The sequence below is a fragment of the Leucoraja erinacea genome, chromosome 3, assembly GCF_028641065.1.
Source record: "Leucoraja erinacea ecotype New England chromosome 3, Leri_hhj_1, whole genome shotgun sequence".
NCBI classification, from domain to species: Eukaryota; Metazoa; Chordata; class Chondrichthyes; order Rajiformes; family Rajidae; genus Leucoraja; species Leucoraja erinaceus.
Window position 1 is genome coordinate 31,301,106 of NC_073379.1, and position 23,007 is coordinate 31,324,112.

At 43.7% G+C, this 23,007-nt stretch overlaps 1 protein-coding gene across 4 annotated transcripts in view; it reads left to right on the plus strand.

Annotated features, from left to right (window-relative positions):
• The first annotated feature begins 16,796 nt into the window (after positions 1-16,796).
• The window catches only part of LOC129695442 (SWI/SNF-related matrix-associated actin-dependent regulator of chromatin subfamily E member 1-related-like), a 33,961-nt gene continuing 27,750 nt past the window's right edge, over positions 16,797-23,007 (plus strand). For 2 of the 4 annotated variants that reach the window (XM_055632396.1, XM_055632400.1), the window contains exon 1: positions 16,797-16,954. The gene's annotated coding sequence lies outside the window, so the exon portion shown is untranslated. Of the gene's footprint in view, positions 16,955-17,713; positions 17,802-20,896; positions 21,109-23,007 lie in introns of all 4 variants that reach the window. The other 2 variants (XM_055632397.1, XM_055632398.1) reach the window with 2 other exon arrangements.

The window sequence follows — 23,007 nt, forward strand, 5'->3', positions numbered from 1 at the left end:
TTTTTCAAAAGTGTCAGTACTTCTTTTACTTTGAACCTCATAGTATCCATAGCTACTCTACTAGTTTCCCTTACCTCACATAATTCAATATCCTTCTCCTTGGTGAATACCGAAGAAAATAAATTGTTCAATATCTCCCCCATCTCTTTTGGCTCTGCAGATAGCTGTCCACTCTGTCTCTCCAATGGACCAATTTTATCCCTCGTTATCCTTTTGCTATTAATATAGCTGTAGAAACCCTTTGGATTGACTTTCACCTTACTTGCCAAAGCAACCTCATATCTTCTTTTAGCTTTTCTAATTTCTTTCTTAAGATTCTTTTTACATTCCTTATACTCCTCAAGCACCTCATTTACTTCATGCTGCCTATAATTATTGTAGATCTCCCTCTTTTTCCGAACAAGATGTCCAATTTCCCTTGAAAACCAGGGCTCTTTCCAATTTTTACTGTTTCCTTTCAACCGAACAGGAACATAAAGATTCTGTACTCTTAAAATTTCCCCTTTAAATGTCCTCCATTTCTCTTCTACATCTTTCCCATAAAACAAAATGTCCCAGTTCACTCCTTTTAAATCATCTCGCATCGCATCAAAGTTAGCCTTTCTCCAATCAAAAATCTCAACCCTAGGTCCAGTTCTGACCCTCTCCATAATTACCTTGAAACTAATGGTATTGTGATCACTGGACCCGAAGTGCTCCCCAACGCATACCTCCGCCACCTGTCCCATCTCATTTCCTAACAGGAGGTCCAGCACTGCCCCTCCTCTAGTAGGTACCTCTATGTATTGCTGCAAAAAACTATCCTGCACACATTTTACAAACTCCAACCCATCCAGCCCATTTACAGAATGTGTTTCCCAGTCTATGTGTGGAAAGTTGAAATCTCCCACAATCACTACCTTGTGCTTACTACTAATATCTGCTATCTCCTTACATATTTGCTCTTCCAATTCTCGTTCCCCGTTTGGCGGTCTATAATACACCCCTATAAGAGTTGCTACACCTTTCCCACTTCTCAATTCCACCCAAATAGCCTCCCTAGATGAGCCTTCCAATCTATCCTGCCAAAGCACTGCTGTAATATCTTCCCTGACTAGCAATGCAACACCTCCACCTCTTGCCCCTCCAATTCTATCACACCTGAAGCAGCGAAATCCTGGAATATTTAGTTTCCAATCACAGCCCTCCTGCAACCACGTTTCACTGATCGCCACAACATCATACTTCCATGTGTCTATCCAGACTCTAAGCTCATCAACCTTTCTTACAATGCTCCTAGCATTAAAATATGCACATTTAAGAAAACCCCCGTCTCTTATTCTCTGTTTATTTCCTTTGTTTTCTTTCTCCTCTTGTGTCCGAGTGCTTCCCATTTCTGCTTCCTGCCTCCCATTCTGTCTACTACCTTTCGCTATTTGAGTCCCTCGCCCAACGAAACGTTGCCTATTTCCTTCGCTCCATAGATGCTGCCTCACCCGCTGAGTTTCTACAGCATTTTTGTCTACCTTCGATTTTCCAGCATCTGCAGTTCCTTCTTAAACATTATATATACTACAATGCCTTTCAATATTTTTATTTCCTTGGAAGGCTTTGGTTGCTCAGCATTAATAATAGTGAAGGATGAGGTTGATAGGGTTTTTTTGTAAGCAAAATATTGTCAAGCTGGAAAGGGTACAGAGAACATTTACGAGGATGTTGCCAGGACTGAGATATAGGGAGAGATTGAGTAGGCTGTGATTCTGTTCCTTGGTTTAAAGTGAAGGAGAAAAGATTTAATAGGAATCTGAGGGGTAACTTTTTCAGACAAAGGGTGGTGGGGGTTTGGAGCAAGCTGCCAGATGAGGCATTTGAGGCAGGGACTATCCCAAAGTTTAAGAAACATTTAGACATGTACATGGATAGGACAGGTTTGGTGGGATATGGGCCGAGCGCAGGTACGTGGGAGGTAGCTGGAACATGTTGGCTGGTTTGGGCAAGTTGGGCCGAAGGGCATGTTGCCATGCTGTATCACTCCAACTCTATGGCTCATCGGGGATCACAAGGGGAAAAGGAACAAAGCAGACACCTGGCCTAACAGAATGGCACAGCAGTCCCTTGCTACTATTTCTGCTGCATAATTTGACAGTTGAATAGTTTATCCTGGGTGACTCAAGGTGCCCCTGCAAGTGAATTAACAAATCTGCTCTCTCATCAACCATCCCCCCTCATAGAATGAAAAGCTTTGCCAGGTTATCTGTTCTCCATTATGTCTGATACCATCTTCAACCTGACATGCACAGGCCATCCTCTTGAAGTATGCACTGTCAATAGAGTAGGCCTTGTGGCCCTTTGAAATGTTCCTGCCATTCAATGAGATTTTGGTTTATCTTTTTGTCAGAGTAAGCAGTATTACCGCTTAATAAACCTCCACAAACAATGTGGGGCTAAAGAATGTGGGGCTCGCGATTTACAAATCAAGAGACTGGGGATCCCTTGTGGAAAACATTGTCACACATTGGAATTATCCCAAATGGTGATGTGTCAGAATCTATATCATTTATCAAAGATGAGATTTTTTCAACTTCTTTTGTTCTTTTGGATTTGTGCATCAAAACATTTTGATTATTGTAGCTCAGATGATGATTTCAGTGCAAAATATCACAGGCTGCCATGCATCCTTATTAATTAGACAACCCCTGTTAATTATATCCCTGGGGCAAAATATGTCCACTTATAAGTTATAACTGATTTAGTTTTCTACAGTAAGTTCTACAGCACGCATTTAAAACAGCTGCGTCTGCTGGAAGGAAAACTAAATCATTATTTTTCCTTGACATTAAATATTTCTAGCTTGTTTACACAATTGATTTCATGCTGAAATTCATATTAGTGAAGCAATACAAAATCTTAAACTGTTATGTATTGTATATCAGGCAGTTGTTTCCTGCGGTATCTGAGAGCACAGTGCACACTCTCATCATAGTACTGCAGTTTATGAGTCCTATACTTCTACTCTTTTACCGCAGGCCTGCAAACTCCTCCATGTATTTAACTGATCCCCCACCTGCCTTTCAGTCAGTGTTATGCAGAAAAAAATCTATCCATTATGTAAAAAAATAATTATCTCACTTTAAGTTCTTTTAACAAACATTTTAAGTCTGTGTCCTCTGATTATAATTTCTCACTACTGCAGAAAGTTTCTTCGTTATCTATCTATACTATTACTAAAACTCTCATCTGCGTTGTTTTTAAATTTGCGCAAAAACGGTGCCATATATCGCTAGGATTTTTAAGCCACCTTACTCACTGTTCTCCTCTAAACGCACCAAGTTTTGATCCGATCGGTGAAATATTAGAAAAGTTATTGGTCTGTTTTTCGCCAGGAGGGTGAAGCCCCTTCCAGCACCCGCTATCAAGCACCCGTAAGAATAAAGCTGAAGGAGCGTAGTGAGTCTGTGTTCTGTGAGTGGGGGCTGTGTCCTGCGGGCGGGTGCTGTGCTCTGTGTTCTGTGAGTGGGGGCTGTGTTCTGCGAACGGGGTCTGTGTTCTGTGAGCGGGGGCTGTGCTCTGTGTTCCACGAGCAGGGACCCACACCACCCCCCCCCCCCTCCCACACGCCCCCTCCCCTACCCCCAAACCTTCCCTCCCCTACACACCGCCCACCCTCCCTCCCCTACAACCCTCTACACCCCCACACCCCCCTCCACTACAGCTCCCCCTCGCCTACACCGCCCCTCCTCCCCTACATCCCCCCTCCCCTGCAAACACACCCTCCCCTACAACCACCATCCCCTACCCCCCTCCCCTCCCTCATCCACCCCCTCCCCACTACCCCACTCCCCCTACCACACACGCATCCCCCCACACACACACACCCATCCCCCCCAACCAAACACACACGCACCCCCCCCCTACCCCAACAACCCCCCCCCTCCCCTACCCCCACATCCCCCCCTACCCCCTCAACCCCCCCTACCCCCTCCACCCCCCCTAACCCCACCATCCCCCTTACCCCCACCAACACTCCCTACCCCCATCATCGCCCCCCATTACATGATTGTAAATTGATCAAGGTTCCAGTTAGTCAGCTGCCTCTTCGTCCAATCTGAACACACCATGTTAATAAACTTTTCAACATTTCAACTGTAGTATTTTTATTGGGATAATGATGTATTTTAATGAGATTTGCCATCATGTTCTACATTCAGTGGAATCATGGCTGTGATTTTTAGCTCAGTGCAACTCTATATCCCTTGATTCTGTTAATACCTAAAAATCTATTCTATGAATGATTGTTTGTTCTGTTGAATATTGTTTAAAAATGACTGTGAATGAGTGTCCATAATCCTTGTGGATAGAGAATTCCAAAGCCTCACCATCACCTGGGTGAAGACATTTATTCTCATCTCTGTTTGGAATTCCTGGCCCTTTAATTTTGAGTCTGTTACCCAGATTCTGGAGAGTCCATCAGGGGAAACATCACCCAACACCTTATTCTATAAAGCCTTGTAAGAATTTTGTACATTTCAATAAGATTACCTCATTTTGAAACTCTGAGAGTGTATAGGCTCAATATAGCCATAGTGGGCACTGTTAGTGTAGACTGCATACAAAAATTATGTTTCTCTTAAATTTTTAACAAATTTATTAATAACTATCTTGGATGATATGTTTTGTAACAGTAGTACTAACATAGTTTCTCACCAGGCATTGTTCCAAAAGGCAATGGGTTGGCATTCTAACCTACATGAGCAATTATTCACCCAGAATCTGCACAGTCGATAAGACGTTGAACTGAATGAGAGAATAATAATAATAATAATAATAATAATAATAATAATAATAATAATAATAATAATAATAATAATAATAATAATAATAATAATAATAATAATAATAATAATAATAATAATATAACTTTAATTGTCATTCAGGTATACACATAGACACAGTGCACATTGAAAAAAATGTTGTTGCATTGACTCTTCAAAGTAACAGCAGAATATTATGTTCTGAGTGATTTTCTTTCAAATTAAATGAATACCAAGGTACCATTTCCATCGTCCAACAGTAGATAACTGTAACCATAAAGCCATAAGATATGGGAACAGAATAAGGTCATTCAGCACATTGAGTCTGCTCCACCATTCGATCATGGTTAATCTATTTTTCCCTCTGAACCCTATTCTCCTGCTTTCTCCCTGTAACCTTTGACTTCCTTATTAATCAAGAAACTATCAACCTCCACTTTAAAAATATCCAATAACTTGGCTTCCACAGCTGTCAGTGGCAATGAATGCCAAAGATTCACCACCCCCTGGCAAAAGAAATTCCTCCTCATCAATCCCTTGGGTTTCGATGTCTGATTGAATGAAAACTTCCTGTAATTTGGGAATATGAGTGAAACTTGGTTAAATGTTTATTACGTCAGTGACCAATTAGTCTACCAATCAGGGTTCGTATTCTTTCGATCGCTGTGTTGGGGGAGGAGTCATTCCGTTGACCGTGCCAACCACGAGGAGGGATTGAGAATACTGCGATTTAATTTTGAGACTGTATAGTTGACAAATGCTCTATTAGACGAGTGCCTATGGTTTATACAGCAATGTGGTTAGGCATATTTATAATGTACAGTAATTTATTTTCTGTATTCAATTTTGTTTGTGTGTTTAGAGCTTATTTGCATGTGCTTAGATTAAGGTTGGAGATAGGAAACGGGTTGCAGGAATGTGTGTGATTGTGGTTGGTTGTTTCCTGGAGCACCTTAATTTTTGAATATTGTTTATTCAGTAGGCGGCGCGACTCTCGTCAGCAGCGGCCTCTGCAGCCCGTCTGCGTTTTTAAATTATTTTTTGTCTATGTTTTTATGTAGTTTTTGTTATTTTTTGTTGGGGTGTGTGTGTGTGGGGGTGGGGTGGGAGGGAGGGGGTAACTTTTAATCTCTCCCTGCACGGGAGACCCGACCTTTTCTTTGTCGGGTCTCCGTTGTCGTTGGGGCTGCAACGAGGAGCGGCCTCCAACAGGAGAAGACCGGGGGCTCTGGTGCCGACAACTCACCTCACCGTCGCGGAGCTGGCCGAGTCCAGAGCGGGTAGAGCGGTGGTGGAGCGCTGCTGCGGCCCGACCTCCGGAGATTCGGAGGCTGCAACTGCGGGTCTGGCGGACGGCGGCACCGGGAGCCCGCGGGTCACTGGAGGAAGACCGCTTTTCAGGGCTCCCACAACGCCACTTCTCCCGCCCGAGTTGCGGGGTCGAAGAGCTCCTGGAGCGGGGCCTTACAGCACCGCCCCGCGCGGCTTGGAATGGCCGCGGGACTCTGCGAGCGCCCGCCGGGGGCTCCAACATCAAGAACCCGGTGTGCGACCTTGCACCACCCGGCGTGGCTTTAATGGCCGCGGGACAATCGCCATCACCAGCCGGGGGCTTTGACTTTGACTCTGACATCGGGGGCGGAGAGTGCAGTGGAGAGAGTGGAGAGATAAGTTTTTTTGGCCTTCCATCACAGCGATGTGATGGATGTTTATGTAAATTATGTTGTGTCTCGGGTCTATTTGTTTGTAATGTATGGCTGCAGAAACGTCATTTCGTTTGGACCTCAAGGGGTCCAAATGACAAATAAATTGAATTGAATTGAATTGAAAAACGACTAAATTCGAAATTAGAAAGGGGAAGATTGTTAAGAAGTGCAAGTAGCTTGAGAGTTGCTTCCATATCCAATAGAATGGGGAACCACGTAAATAAAGATATGACTGCTGACTCGGAAAGTCCCTTACAAGAAATATGCAGTGAAATTCCACAAAAAGCTGACCAATTGAGAATACTTTCCGGAGTATTAAATAGAGAATTAGGGAGCGAATTATGGCCCAAAGGGGGCATAGATACAGTAAAGGGATTGAAATACATTGAGCAGATTGTCTGCCAATGCAGCGGTAGTGCAGAGGTAAAATAATTAATTGAATTGGGGAAAAATTATAATGAGGAACAGAAAGCGAGTAGAGCGGTGGAAACAATGGCAAGTTGGAAGGAAGCAACTCTAAAGCGGGGGATAACATTAGAGGATAATGAAGCATTTGAACCTCCAGGTAGCCTAATGGAGGAGCCTGAGAGTATTAAAGATAAGGGGAAAAGAAAATCTTCCACAGAGAAACTGGCTTCCATAAGTTTAAAGCGTGAGGATCTGATGGTTGGCACTGGTTACAAGAGGGATGACAATGATTATTTAGAAGATTGGGAAGGTGTTAAAATTAGGAATTCACATTCCCCACCTTATTCACCTTACAATCCCAATACCTCGGATGCACACTGTGGAACTTGTGAACGGAATAGACAATTAGATTCCATGGCACAGACTTCCTTAAACCCCACCGCTCCATTGATTACAGATAGTCCTAGAGTACATGCTACCAGAAGCCAATCTTGAAAAATAACTCAATTAGTTAAGGAGAAAGAAGAGCGTACCCCTAGACAAATTGGACGAGCAATTAGAGAAGGAAAGACATCATTTAGAAGGTACCGGTGAAGGGGAAGATACATCTGGGGGTGAGACAACAATTGAAGAAGCCAAGGTAGATCTTGGAACTAAACAAAAAACCCTTAGACTGTTCCCTGTAAGGGAAATGCCTATTGTTTCTTTTGATCCAACCAACGCAGTGTGCAAATAATCCCCGTACAAATAGAGTCTATTCCCCATGGAAGCCTAACGAGATGATGGCTATTTTAAGTCAGATACCCGATCATAGAAAGTCACCCGCTTCTTTGTGGATCACTTAGAACTACAATGCGTGTTTATACGCAGATTCCCGAGATTTATGGGCGGTGATCCAGTAAATAATTACCCCAAGTGAGCACACCCGATTCCTAACGAATTTACGGCATCCGTCACATGAAGCTCTCGCAAATATAATAGCGGACAATGGTGCAAGGGAAGAGGTTGTTTTAACAACCCTTGCAAACACCTTTCAAAAACCAATCGATTTGGCCAGAATACTTGATGTAAGACCAAAAAGGGGAGAAGGAGCGGATTAATTTTTAGAGCGTTTCTCTGAATTATATATTGACTAATCGGGTGACTTAAATTACAGAAATGGAGTAAATTCCCCTCAATATTGTGCCATCTTATTAAATTGCCTTCCCACCAACTCATTAGCCGTATGCACTATGCACACTATTGCGATGCAAGGGCAGTAGGGGGCACTATATTGGCTACTTGGTGGCATCCAAAATTACAATATTTTGCTCAGAAGGTAAGCAGTAATTGTCTGGTCTGCCAGAAATACAATCCAGTGAAAGGAGTAGGGTGTGAAGGAGGGAAAACCCCATTGCCTAAGGGTCCTTTTGCGACATTGCTAATGGACTATATTGAACTAGGAAAATGCCAAGGATATAAATACATTCTTGTGATAGTCAATGTATTCAGCCAGTGCATCGAAACATGCCTGACCCTTGACAATAAAGCTGCTACTGTTGTCAAGGTGCTAATGAGAGAAATTGTCCCTAGATTCAGCATTCCCATTCGACTTAGCTCAGATAATGGTCCACACTTTATTGGACAAATCAATAAAGAGTTTTGTGAGCAGCTGAGGATCCAGCAGCAATTACACTGTGCTTTTCGACCACAGGCTGATGGACTCGTAGAAAGGGCAAACCCTTGAAACTAAATTAGCCAAATTAAAGGTGGAGACTGGACTCGGATGGATTAAATTACTCCCAATAGCACTATTTCAGATGAGTCATGCTTGCAGGGAAATCAAGATTAAACACAGCTGAAATTATTTACGGCAGGCCGTTAAAAACCCCTTGGAACCAGAATGCAATGAAAATAGTTAATTTCCACCATATGACTGCAGAGATGACCGACTACATCTCAGCCTTGACCAGAGCCTTAAGGGATTTACATTGTGGAGTGAGAGCAGCCTATGATGATATGCCTTCATTAGTAACTCCCATTAAAATAAAACCTGGAGACTATGTCTTAGTGAAGACTTGGGTAAGGAAAGGATCAGAAGTTGAGCCTTGGTGAAACTGCGTGAATCTCAGGGCACGTGTTTCAATGTTTATTCTTGTTTGCTTCCTTCCAGAAACTCTGTTAGAATACAATGTGTTAATTACTGTATTATTGGGTTATGGAAATGTGTAATATGTATTGTGTTAATCGATATCTGTTATTGGATTTTAAAGAGACCACCCCCATGTGGTTTGGCCCCTCAAGGTTCGGGGACTTATAAAAGGCTGCTCCAACGAGGTTCTGTGTCGATCTTCTGGGAGAATTCTTAGGACTGCGTGAACTTCTGGAGTGTCTGCTTGAACGAGGCTAGGAGGACTTGGCCAGGCAGATACGAGGATCGAACCCGTGGTGGTTAGGTATAGTAGTGGGAACTGTTATTGTGTTTTTCCAAAATAAAGATTAGTTGCGCAAGTGCGTGACTCAGTATTTTATTGACTGAAACTAGACTAGGGGGGAAGCTTAGAACGAGCTATTTACATACTCTATATATACTAAATTTACATTGAGCTGATTAACGTTAACAATGAATGAAAAGAAAGCTTTCATTTTATTCCATTATGAAGAGAATAAGATAGAGAATAGATTATCAGTAAATATCTTTACCTGAAGGCTAATACTCTTCTCTCTAACCCTGCTTGCGGCTTAATATCACATACATTTACGTATAACTACATCTCCTCATTTTCAAATTATTTTAACCACCATAGACGTGCAAATCACTTGACAGGTATCACATAACTATAATTGTTTTGTTTGTAGTTATTTTATTATGTTGTCAGGTTAATAATGGTCTGATTCTACCATAATTGTATTCAAACCACTGATTGTCACCTCTGGAATGTTCAGCATGTTACAGGAAAGATGTTGTCAAGCTGGAAAGGGTACAGAGAAGATTTACAAGAATGTTGCCATGGTTAGAAGGTATGAGCTATAGGGAGAGGTTGTATAGGCTGGGACTCTATTCCTTGGAGTGCAGGAGGATGAGGAATGATCTTATTGAAGTATATTAAATGATGAGAGGAATAGATTCGGTGGATGCACAGAATCTCTTGGCCGTAGTAGGTGAATCAAGGACCAGAGGACATAAGTTAAAGGTAAAGGGGAAAAGATTGAATACAAATCTGAGGGGTAACTTTTTCACACAAAGGATGGTGGGTGTATGGAACATGCTGCCAGAGGCGGTAGTTGAGGCAGGGATTATCCCAACATTTAGGAAACCATAAGATAGGTACACAGATAAGACAGCTTTGGAGGGATATGGACCAAACTCAGGCAGGTGGGACTAGTATAGCTGAGACCTTTTGGCCGGTGTGGGTAAGTTGGGACAAAGGGCCTGTTTCCACACAGTATCACTCTATGACTATGAATCAGCATTATTTCAGAAAGTACAAGTTGGATACAATAAGGAATGAGTGCACCACTTTCATTATGATAACATAGATAGCTACTTAATGAAAGAAGACGCACATAGGTTTCTGGTGATGCAGATAAGAAATGATTAACAAATGATGCAAACAGCAGGATAATACATTTCCAAACAAATGCCAGGGTGTCGTATAGTGAATTACTCTGATATAATACCTGAATCTGCTATATTAAAATAGCTATATAAATAAAAGTTGTTGTAGCCGTGTTTTGTAGTTGGTTTCAAGCTTATGTCGAGCAATTTTTAGATGTTAAACAAGAAGCTATTTAGCAATGCTTTTTATATCACAACAGTATCTAAATTAATGTAATTCTAACCTTGTGGTAATAAGATTATTCGGTATAACAACTGTCATCAAATTATTTATGATAATAGAAAGAAAGTTACAGCAGCACATGGTCAAACTTTGCACAGGACTGACAATGCTATTTCTGACACATTGTGATTATTGCACAGCAATGTAATTAACGCACACAATATCTGACGTATGCCTGATAGGGCCAGTTATCTATCCCCTGAGAGTTTTATCAGCATTAGCTAATGGATAAGGTAATTGGTGTCATTTTTGACCATTGGGATTTAGTTAGCAATTGAGGAAAGTTTAGTTAGCACAATCATTCAGAATGCCAGTTTCCACCTTGTTAATGTTTATTTCATGTTTATTTGTTGCTGAAACCCTCTTAGTTGCCTTTGTTACTGTACTTCCAGACAATTCCAGAGAGATGCAGTTTGCTGCCCAGATTCAGAGCAATGGCATTATGCTCAGTCAAAACCAATTTGAACTACATCTAAAAGTATTCACAAATAAATGGCAATCTGATGGAGTGAAAGTTAAAAGATAGTCCATTTTATTTGCTTGAACTACATTAGTTTATCTGTTGGGCATTTAATATATAATATTCCAAGGCTAAGGAAGAAATTATGCGATACCCTGACAAGTAGAGTGAACTGAAAAGTGCTTAAATAATAAAAACTGGGCACAGTTGAATGGCAACAATACACCTCATATATTAGAGATGACAAACAAGAAATGATAAAAAAAAAAGATATATATATTTGATGAATGGGTAAAAATATTTAAAATATTAGGTGAAAGAGAAGGAACGCTCACATGGAAGTAGTGATTTAAGGCTTGCAGGAAGCACCATTACCCAAAAGGATGCAATGATATTTTTGCAAAATTCAGATAGAAAGAGCTAAACTAATCCAAGTCAGGATAGAAACAACACCGCCCAGTCACAAGGGACTGCAGATGCCGGAATCTTGAGCAAAAACAAAATGCTGGAGGAACTCAGCGGGTCAGGCCACATCTGTGAACAGAAATGTCCAGTTCATCTAGCTATTTACTTTTTGGTCCAAATCAAACACATCTTTTTGTACTTCAGAAGCTACTGCACCTGGATGCTAATCTTAATGCAATTACAGTTGAAATACTTTTGCCAGAGATTAAGAACTGTTTCAAAGAAACTGAAGGCAATTCATCATGCAGTATAAAGGATGTGTTAAGGCTTTGTTAAAGCTCCTGGACTACACGTTCCCCGCTTTGACACTGATTGTCGGGATCAAGCTGAATGTGAGCTGGCTGTTCCAGAGTACATCTGTTAGCATTTCCTGACATTCAGCCATGCCAGGACAGCTGATCCCGTGCTCCACCCTGGATTCACCATGAACTCTCTGGTGGTTCCCAGTCAGCCAAAGAAAAGACTGGATAAGCTGGTTATCCAATCCCTCGTCATTATGCCATTGCATCTGGCAACGTCTCATTCATTGCAATGGGGTCACCAACCCCATCTTGCTATTGAGGGAAATGCAGCAAGTTTACGGTTTTGCAGCAACCATGCAGTTCAACAACCATGTTGTATGCAACTTAAATTTTGAAGGAACATAGGTCCATATTAATAAAAAGTCATGGACTCTCCATGTTGTTTACAAAGCAATCATTGGGTGTCTGACTGACCTCCCCTTATGCAAGGAAAACTGATTATCATCAACTTTCACCAGGTTAATTCCCAGGATGGCGGGACTGGCATATGATGAAAGAATGGGTCGACAGAGCTTGTATTCACTGGAAATTTGAAGGATGAGAGGATATATTAAAGAAACATATAAAATTCTTAAGAGATTCGACAGGCTAGATGTAGGAAAAATGTTCCCAATGTTGGGCGAGTCCAGAACCAGGGGTCACAGTTTAAGAATAAGGACTGAGATGAGGACAAACTTATTCACCCAGAGAGTTGTGAATCTGTGGAATTCTCCGCCACAGAAGGCAGTGGAGGCCAATTCAATTAATGTTTTCAAGAGATAGTTAGATTTAGCTCTTAGGGCTAACGGAATCAAGGGATATGGGGAAAAAGCAGGAACAGGGTACGGATTTTGGATGATCAGCCATGACTATATTGACTGGCAGTGCTGACTCAAAGGGCTGAATGGCCTACTACTGCACTTATTTTCTATGTTTCTACAGTTAACTCTGAATAAGAGACACACATACATCAGACTTCTATTCATAGACTACAGCTCTGCTTTCAATGCCATTATCCTTACTAAGCTCATCTCCAAACTCAGCGATTTTGGAGTAAGCACTCACCTCTGCAGCGGTCCTTGACTTTTTGACCAATAGACCACACTTAGTGAAGACTGGTGACAAATCATCATCTACGATAATCCTCAACACTGGTGCCCTGTAGGGATGTGCTCTCCACCCCTATCTATACCCCATTATACATTCATGACTATGTCGTAAAAAAATTCAAAACCAATTTACAATTTGCAGACACCACCATAATGGGTTGGATATCCAATAATGATGAGATGGACTACAAGAAGGATATTTAGAACCTATTAACCAGTTGCCTTCTTCTTTTTGCGTTTGAGGCAGCAGAAGTCCCCAGCAAGGTGATGCCATCCGGTTCGACATCCTTGGGAGCCCGCCCTAAAAAGGGCGCATGCTCTGGGTTGACGCCAAGCTGCAGCGCTGCTGCTGCCTCTGTTTGTTGTCATTCGCCTGACTGAGGTCCGTTGACAGGGCTCACCACGGGGAGGTCGACAACATGAGCCCCAACTAGTTGCCAAAACAACCACTCCCTCAAGTCAGCACGACAAAGAAGATTGCAATAGACTTCAGGAAGCAAAGCGGTATTACTTACCCCGGTATACATTGATGGCGCCGAAGCAGAGATGGTTGAAAGCTTCAAGTTCTTAGGAGTAAATTATCACCAGCACCTTGTCCTGGACCAACCATATCAAAGCAATGGCCAAGAAAGCACACCAATGGCCCAACTTCCTAAGAAGGCTTAGGAAGTTTGACATGTCCCCAAAAACTCTCACCAACTTCTACAGATGCACCTTAGAAAGCGTTTTATCAGAATGCATCACAGCATGGTATGGTAACAGCTCCATCCAAGACCACAAGATATTGCAGATAGTTGTGGATGTAGCCCAGAGAATCATGCAAACCATCCTCCCTTCCATTTACTCCATCTACACCTCACGCTGCCTCTGCAAGCCCACCAGCTTAATCAAGGACAAGTCTCACCGTAGTCTCCTCTTCTTCCCTCTCCCATCCCAAGAGGTACAGAAGTTTGAAAATGCACACCTCCAGATTCAAGGACAGTTTCTTCCCAGCTGTTATTAGACAACTGATTCATCCTGTCACCATCCAGAGGGCGGTCCTGATCTACCATCTACCTGTGTAGGAAGGAACTGCAGATGCTGGTTTAAACTAAAGAAACAAGCTGGATTAACTCAGGGACAGGCAGCATCTCTGGAGAGAAGGAATCAGTCTGAAGAAGGGCTCGACCCAAAGTGTCACCCCTACCATCTACCTCATTGGAGACCTTCGGACTATCTTTATTTGGACTTTACTGGCTTTATCTTGTATTAAACATTGTTCCCTTTATCCTGTATCAGTACACTGTGGAGGGCTTGATTGTAGTCATCATCGCTGATGGATAGCACACAACAAAAAAGCTTTTCACTGCAGCTTGGTACATGTGACAATAATAAACTAAACTCTAAACTCCAGTTGTCAGAGGTCCAAGAACTAATCACCAGATGCCACCTGCTGACGTTCTAAGAAACTGCAAAGTGGTGTGAAATGTCTTCCTTTTATTCTGAAGCTCCTTATTCTGACCAAATTATTTAATGTTCACTCCAGACATTTCCTTCATCAACAATGATCTGCCAATTTTCACTGAAATTAATTTAATAAAAAATGATAATTATTGAATAAGGGAACAACATAACCCTCTTGAGCTGATCTGCTGTTCAATGAGATTATGGAAAATTGTGACCTAAATTAATATAGCTGCTGTGTTTTCCATGAACCCTGGTAACTTCCAGTGGACAAAATCTATCAGTCTCAAAACAGCCTCGGATCAATTGCCGTTTTCAAAAGGGTTTTCCAAATTTCGACCATCAGTTCAGTTGTAGAGTCATGCTGTGTGCAAACAGGTCATTTAGTGCATTACATTCACCCCACCGGTAGGAACCTATTCATATTAATCCCATTTCCAGCACTTGGCATCTTAACCTTCAATAACTAGGCAATTCAAATGGTTGTCGAGACACTTTTTAAATATTCCCGTGACTCTACTTTTACCACGTATTCACCTCTGATACAGAGAAATGTTTTCTAAGGTCTACTTTATCTATATCGCTCATATTTTCATATATCTCAATAGACAATGGATGCAGGAGTGGGCCATTCAGCCCTTCGAGCCATTCAATGTGATCATGGCTGATCATCCCCAATCAGTACCCCGTTCCTGCTTTCTCCCCATATCCTCTGACTCCGCTATTTTTAAAAGCCCTATCTATCTCCCTCTTGAAAGTATCCAGAGAACTTGCCTCCACCGCCCTCTGAGGCAGAGAATTCCACACTCACCACTCTCTGTGAGAAAAAGTGTTTCTTCGTCTCCATTCTAAATTGCTTACTCCTTATTCTTAAAACTGTGGCCCCTGGTCCTGGACTCCCCCAACATCGGGAACATGTTTCCTGCCTCTAACGTGTCCAAACCCTTAACAATCTTATATGTTTCAATGGGATCTCCTCTCATCCTTCTAAACTCCAGAGTGTACAAGCCCAGCTGCTCCATTCTCTCAGCATATGACAATCCCGCCATCCCGGGAATTAACCTTATAACCTACGCTGCACTCCCTCAATAGCAAGAATGTCCTTCCTCAAATTAGGGGACCAAAACGGCACACAATACTCCAGGTGTAGTCTCATTAAAGCTCTGTACAACTGCAGAAGGACCTCTTTGCTCCTATATTCGATTCTTTGTCAACTGAACTCTTACTCTGAATCCTTTCTCTCCATCTGGAATTTTACATTTTCTCAAACATTTGTCAGAACTGATCATTAACCGTGATTTTCTCTCCGCAGAGTCCGTTTGGGCTTCCCGGTGCTTTCTGCATCAAGTGCAGACTTCTGGCAGGGTTTAAAATGCTGAGCTTCAAGCCTGGGATTGCTCTAGCAGCGTGAACCGGACCCTCGCAGGGCAGGGCAGGGCTCGGAAAGGCAAAGCAGTGAGTCGGGTCTGGGTCTGAAGAAGGGTCTCGACCCGAAACGTCGCCCATTCCTTCTCTCTAAAGATGTTGCCTATCCCGCTGAGTTACTCCAGCATTTTGTGTCAACCTGGGAAAGGCAGAGCTGGAAAGGACTGGGTAGGGCTAAGCTGGGCAGGGCAAGGGACGGCAGGGCAGGGCTGGGGCTGGTCAAGGACATAGTGATAGACAGATTCTTGATTCATATGGGTGTCCGAGTTTATGGGGAGAAGGCAGGAGACTGGGGTTAGGAGGTTAAATCAGTCATGATTGAATGGCGTAGTCAGCCTAATTCTACTCCTATTCCTTATGACCTTATGAGGACAGGGTGGGCAAAGCGGAGCTGTGCAGGACGTGGCAGGGCAATACGGGACTGAGTGGACAGGGCAGAGTTGTGCGGTGCTGGGTAAGGCATTACAATACAGGACAGGGTGGGAAATACAGGACTGAGTGAACAAGGCAGAGCTGTGCAGTGCTGGGTAAGGCATTATAATACAGGACAGGGTGGGCGGGGCAGAGCAATACAGGACAGGGTGGACAGGGCAGAGTTATGCGGTGCTGTGTAAGGCATTACAATACAGGACAGGGTGGGAAATACAGGACAGATGGGCAGGGGATAGCTGTGCAGTGCTGGGTAAGGCATTACAATACAGGACAGGGTGGGAAATACAGGACAGATGGGCAGGGGATAGCTGTGCAGTGCTGGGTAAGGCATTACAATACAGGACAGGGTGGGTAGGGGAGAGCTGTGCAGGACAGGGCAGAGCAATACAAGGCAGAGCTCTGTGTGGAGCTGCGGGCCCGGTTCCTCCGGCCAGTGGAGGCGCTGCCGGGATCCGCACCCTGACCCCATCCTCCCGGTAACCCGGCAGTGGAAGCGGCGCAGCTCCAGCTCCAGCTCCAGGCCCATGGACTGAACCGGGATTAAACCGGAGAGGAGAGTCCAGGCCAGGCCAGGCCCCACGCGTGGGGGGCGCGAGTGAACAGCGGGGCAACAGGTACACATGGTGGATGTGCAACCCCACACACCCCCCTCCTCCTCCTACCACCTCCTCCTCCTACCACCTCTTTCCCCTACCCCTCCTTCCCCTAATACTCCTTCCCCTACCCCCTCCTTCTCCTTCCCCTACCCCTCCTTCTCCTACCCCCTCCTTCCCCAATTCCCCCTCCTTCCCCAACTCTCCCTCCTTCCCCCTCCCCCTTTGGCTGTAGGAGGCATGAACTCCTTCAACACTGTCTTACTGTGGGCCTGAAGTGCATTGTGGCAGATAGAGACAGTTGGCATAGAGTGTACTGGGCAAGTTCAGTGAGTTGGGGCTGGCATCACAGCAAAATGGACTTGACTGTCTGTTGCTTACACTGTGGTAGGTACGTCCGACTAGGTAGACATAAAATGCTGGAGTAACTCAGCAGGATCGGCAGCTTCTCTGGAGAGAAGGAATGGGTGACCTTTCGGGTCGAGACCCTTCTTCAGACATCCAACTAGATGTGTTACATAGGTTGGGGATAGATATACCCAGCTGGGGGTGGGTATACCCATAGTAAGTACACCAAGATGGAGATGTTGTATACACTGGGGCTGGTACCCTCAGCCAATACGCATGGCTGGGTGCATGGAGTACATTGTAGCCACTGCAATTGGTAATGTTCTTTGCACAAATGTGTAGTGAACACCACAGCAGGTAAATTTTGCTGAGGTGATAGTTTGCACCAAGTCAAATATGCTTGGTTGTGACCGTACTTTTCCTTCGCTCCAGCTACACTTTAGTAAGTGCAACTAGTTACAGCCACAGTGAACCGTGTGGCAGGTCCATTGGATGGTGACGTTACTGTGCACCATGGAAGGTAAGTTCAACTCTGAGGTGGCACACACTACAGCAATGATGTTTGACAATAGCATTAGTGTGCACCACAGCACGTACACTGGACAATGCTGTTAGTGTGTACCAAGATAGGTACACTGGCGGTGGCGTTAGCACAAACTACTTTCTCCAGTGCATAAAGCAAAATATCACAAATTTTGGACTGGATAAATGACGGGAAGCAAAATGTTCCAAGTTTGTTTCTTGAGAGAACATGAGTGAAATGGAACTGAGTTTTCCTTGGCTAGGTGATGCATGCAGTGAATGCAACACTGAAATGCACCTGCTGCATCAGGATCTGCAACTGGAATATTACATGAAACTACACCAGAAAATGTGAATAATTTGAGGGAATCAATACAGTTTGCAGCTGCCAACACTAAACTAATAGCCAACAAATGATTGTTGAGGCTATCACAGGAGGAGAAGAAGAAGAAGAGAGTAATGTTTTACAGTTTAAAATGTGTACTATTTCAGTTTAATAAGACATAATCCTCGGAGAGAGGGGAATAGGTCTCTGGACGTTCAATACAATACAATATACAATACAATACAATTTATTTGTCATTTGAACCTCACATGAGGTTCAAACGAAAATTTGGTTTCTGCAGTCATACAAGAAAAGAACCAAGACACACCCCAACACAATTTACACAAACATCCATCACAGTGTATCTCCTCCTCAATGTGGTGGAAGGCAAAGTCTTGTCTCTCCCCTGCTCTCCATTCTTCTCCCGATGTCAAAGTCAAAGCCCCCGGTGGGCGCTAGCAAGTCCGCGGCCATTTAAAGCCATGCCGGGCGATGTAAGGCCCTGCTCTGGGTCTTGATGTTGAAGCCCCCGGCGGGCGCTAGCAAGTCCGCGGCAATTTAAAGCCGTGCCGGGCAATGTAAGGCCCCGCTCCAGGTCGCTCTCAACCCCGCAATTCAAGCGGGAGAAGTTTCGTCGTTGCCGGAGACCCGACAGACGGGAAAGAGGTTGGGTCATCCCGTGCAGGGAAGAGATGTTTCCCCCACCCCCACACAAACAATGACATGGCATCCTGTTTGATGGAGACCTGCAGTCCCCCCAAACCCTTGCTAAAGCCAGTGACAAGAGTAAGTGGATCGTTGCCAGGGACTTGGAGGACAAAGGTATCAAGATCTTTCTGATTTCAGCCAGTTCTAAAGTTGCCGGATGACTATGCAGCACTACATCACCATACTTTGGCGTTGCAAAATCGTTCTGCAGGAGCCGCGTTCATGCCACGGACAAATGAGCTCTCCACGCTCCGAACCAAGGCCAGCTCAAACAGACTACAGGAAACACATAGCATCATTGTAATCTGCTTGCAAGGTTTGCAAGGTTTCTGCTCTCGGGACTTGTAGGAACAGTCCCTCCAAGTGGACTCTGAGCATCCCAGACCAGTGATTTATCTTTCAGGTATTGTTGAAGATGAATTCTAGATTCCAGAGAACTGATGGGTCGCGCGTGGCAGATGAACTCCCGATGGGCTTGCGTGGCTGCCAAATCGGGCAGCACCCCACAGTCTGTGGTGGGAGCCAAATCCGAGGTTTGGCTCGCCCTCAAAGTGCCTGAGGGAACAAAGAGATTTGAAAAGTTCAGCTGTGGGAGATGGCCAGGAGGCTGCAGCTGGGAGGAGAGGGACGGTAGTTCACTGGCGATCCAAATGGAGGATGGAGGCGACGGATGCAGCAGTTCTTTATGGCCAGGTGCAGCTGGGACTTCGGAAAGAGCGTTAAAACTCTGGTGACTGGCATATGGTGGTTGTTTGTATGCATTCGGTACTTAATTGAGGAATATACTTATGTACGATAATAATCTTACTTTAGTTTTAGTCTTTTAGTTTCAGAAATACAACGTGGAAACATGCCCTTCCGCCCATCGAGTCTGTGCCGACCAGTGATCCCCACATATTAACACAATAGGCACAATTTTTGCATTTACCAAGCCACTTAACTTACAAACCTGCACGTCTGGAATGTGGGAGGAAACCGAAGATCTCGGAGAAAACCCACGTGTTCACGGGGAGAGTGTACAAATTCCGTACAGACATCATCCGTAGTCGGGATCGAACCCACATCTCCGGCGCTGCATTCGCTGTAAGGCAACAACTCTACCGTTGTGCCACCGTGCCGCCCTGATTTATTTGCAAAAAAAACTTTCACTGTACCTCGGTAACCGTGATAATAAACCAACCATTGAAACATAGTTAGTGCAGCATATCTCACTGGCAGACTATCCTGGTGTTCGAAGGTAGACACAAAATGCTGGAGTAACTCAGCAGGACAGGCAGCATCTCTGGAGAGAAGGAATGGTTGGCGTTTCGGGACCCTTCTTCAGACTGATGTCAGGGGAGTGGGCGGCAGAGATCTGTCCAAATTAATGGCTTTCACATGGTAAACTGAGAAACCGTTGAATTTCTGTTTGTGATGCAGGGAAATTGTTGTGAAACTTTCTTTGTTTCCTGAATGGCTCAGCAAGGCACTTCACTTTTCCAATGGGATATTATTCATCTTAGAGAGTGCACAAAATTATGGGTTATTGTTTTCACTGTGTCACACACTTATCCACATATGCATTTGATATTCTGTTGAATGAGTGAATGGAGCTCAGATTTTGCTACTTCGAAGAGGAGAATTTTCAAGGATTGCATCTCAAACCAGCAGCAATATTAACAAGCTGTGACATACAATGAAATTTGGGCAAACATCCCAGCTATTTCATTTCTCATATGTTATTTCTGGTACATGCGTTGGGAGTAAAAAAATATATATTTGAGAAGTTATGCTTATATATTCACGGAATCCCATAATTTGGATTTTTTCTTGTACACAATATGCTCTTAATGTAACCAAGATTTTTGGTAAATTTGTGATGGTGATGAACAAGATGCTGGGAGGTTACTGAGCTGTAAATTAAAGTGTGCTTTTCCGTTTATTATCTATTTGCTTTTGCAGTAAGCCTTGGAATCTGGGAGATGTAATAGTTAAAATTCAGCACAGAAATAAGTATATACTGTTTCCTGTACAAAAATGGAAAATGGCAAAAAATTATTATTTTTTGTTTATTTCTTCAGAACTGCTTCAAGTAATTTAGGTCGAGACCCTTCAGAATCAGGTCGCTTATGAATACTTTTAACGACAGGCTCCCCACGAACATACGGTGTGCTAAATGGATGGGAGGCGGCGCACGTCTGTCCGCACTCCAGGCCAGTAGCAAACCTCAAGCTTACCGCCACTCCGTGGATGGCGGCCGGTTATTCCAGGCCAACTCGTGAGCGGCACTAAGGTATCGTTACATTTTGGCGGGATTCAGATTTAGAGGCCTTCTGTCATAATCCCGCTAATGGTAGCTGCGCACCATTGACTGCTCGGCCAAGCACTTACACCAAATGTCTGAACCCGCGGTTCCTCGCTTACTTACTATTGCAACAACACATCATCAGTAGGGTAAAACTAACCTGTCTCAAGACTAAAGAAGGGTCTAAATCCGAAATGTCACCTATTCCTTTTCTCCAGCTGCCTGACTCGCTGAGTTATCCAGATTTTTTGTGTCTTTCTTTGGTTTAAACCCGCATCTGCAGTTCCTTCCTACACATTCATGTAATATGGGGTTGGTTCTGTGTAGATCAGTTTGTGTTTTGTCTGTCGCTGTAACTTGTCCTTTTTAGACTGATAGTAACTTTTCTTATACTGAATAGTTGCGAGTTTTGATCCCAGAACGGCACAAAATCTATCCTATCCCCTCCCGACCCCTCCCACAGACCCCAACTGGAAAGTGATTTAATGTTGATGTTAGTGTGCACCAGGGCAGGTATACTAAACGGTGATGTTGGTGTGTACTGTGGCAGGTACACTAGACGGTGATGTTGGTGTGTACTGTGGCAGGTACACTAGACAGTGATGTTAGTGTGAACCAGGTGTTGGTGTGTTCTGTGACAGGTACACTAGACGGTGATGTTAGTTTGCACCATGGGAGGTATACCAGACGGTGATGTTAGTGTGAATTAGGGCAGGTATACTAAACGGTGATGTTGGTGTGTACTGTGGCAGGTACACTAAACGATTATATTAGTGTGAACCAGGGTAAGTATACTAGACGGTGATGTTAGTGTGCACCAGGGCAGGTATACTAGACGGTGATGTTAGTGTGCACTGTGGCAGGTACACTGGACGGTGATGTTGGTGTGTACTGTGGCAGGTATCCTAGACAGTGATGTTAGTGTGCCCCACAGCTCGTATAGCTGACGGTGACGTTAGTGTGCATGTACACTTGGTGGTGGAGGTAGTATTGGTCACAGCGGCAGCCGCACTCGCTGAGGTGGTGGAGTATATCACGGCATGTGCACGGTGATGGTGATTCCGTCCAATGGGGTAAATACAACTGCCTGTAGGAATATGATCCATAGGAATGGGTGCACCTGGTTTTTGCCTTAAAGTGCATCATAGCTGCTATGCTCAGGTACAGTATACATTGGGCATTCTTTTACCATTTTTTTTTTTACACTGGCTGGTATATCTGACGCTGATTCTGTTGTGCACTGCAGCATGTATACTTGCCTGTCGAGTTTAGTGTACTGTGCAGAACATATCTTTGACTTCATTTGCATGGTTCCCAATGATAGTTCGTACACATCTAGGTAGGTTCAATTTTTAGGATGGAGATCTCAGGACAATTACTACTAAAGTCTCGCACTGGAGTACATAATTTGTATGTAAGTGATTAGATCTGTTTATGGCATTTAATGATGACTGCACAGGTAGTTTGCATTATTTAGCAAAACTACGGTTAACATCTGTTCTCAATGAAGAATTTCTCCTTTAAAACATTTGTATCTGGCTGTGATGTATAGCTCAACATGTATACTCTACTGTACTGTGATAGGTATACCAAGCTGTTGCTATAGTGTACAGTCCAGCACACATCGTCACAAGCATTGACAATTAGAGTCGTAGAATTAGAGTCAATAGAATGCCCGAGAAGCCAATAAGCTCTTTTTGTATTGTTTTTAAATAGCATCTTTTCTTAAATGTTGCTGAATAGTGTCATTTACAATCAAGGATGTGAGATATTTATTCTGAATATAAACAAGTACTGATATAGAAGATGACATGAGACATATTGGAATCTTAAGCAAAAAATGAACTGCTGGAGGAATGCAGTGGGTCAGGGAGCATCCATGGCAGC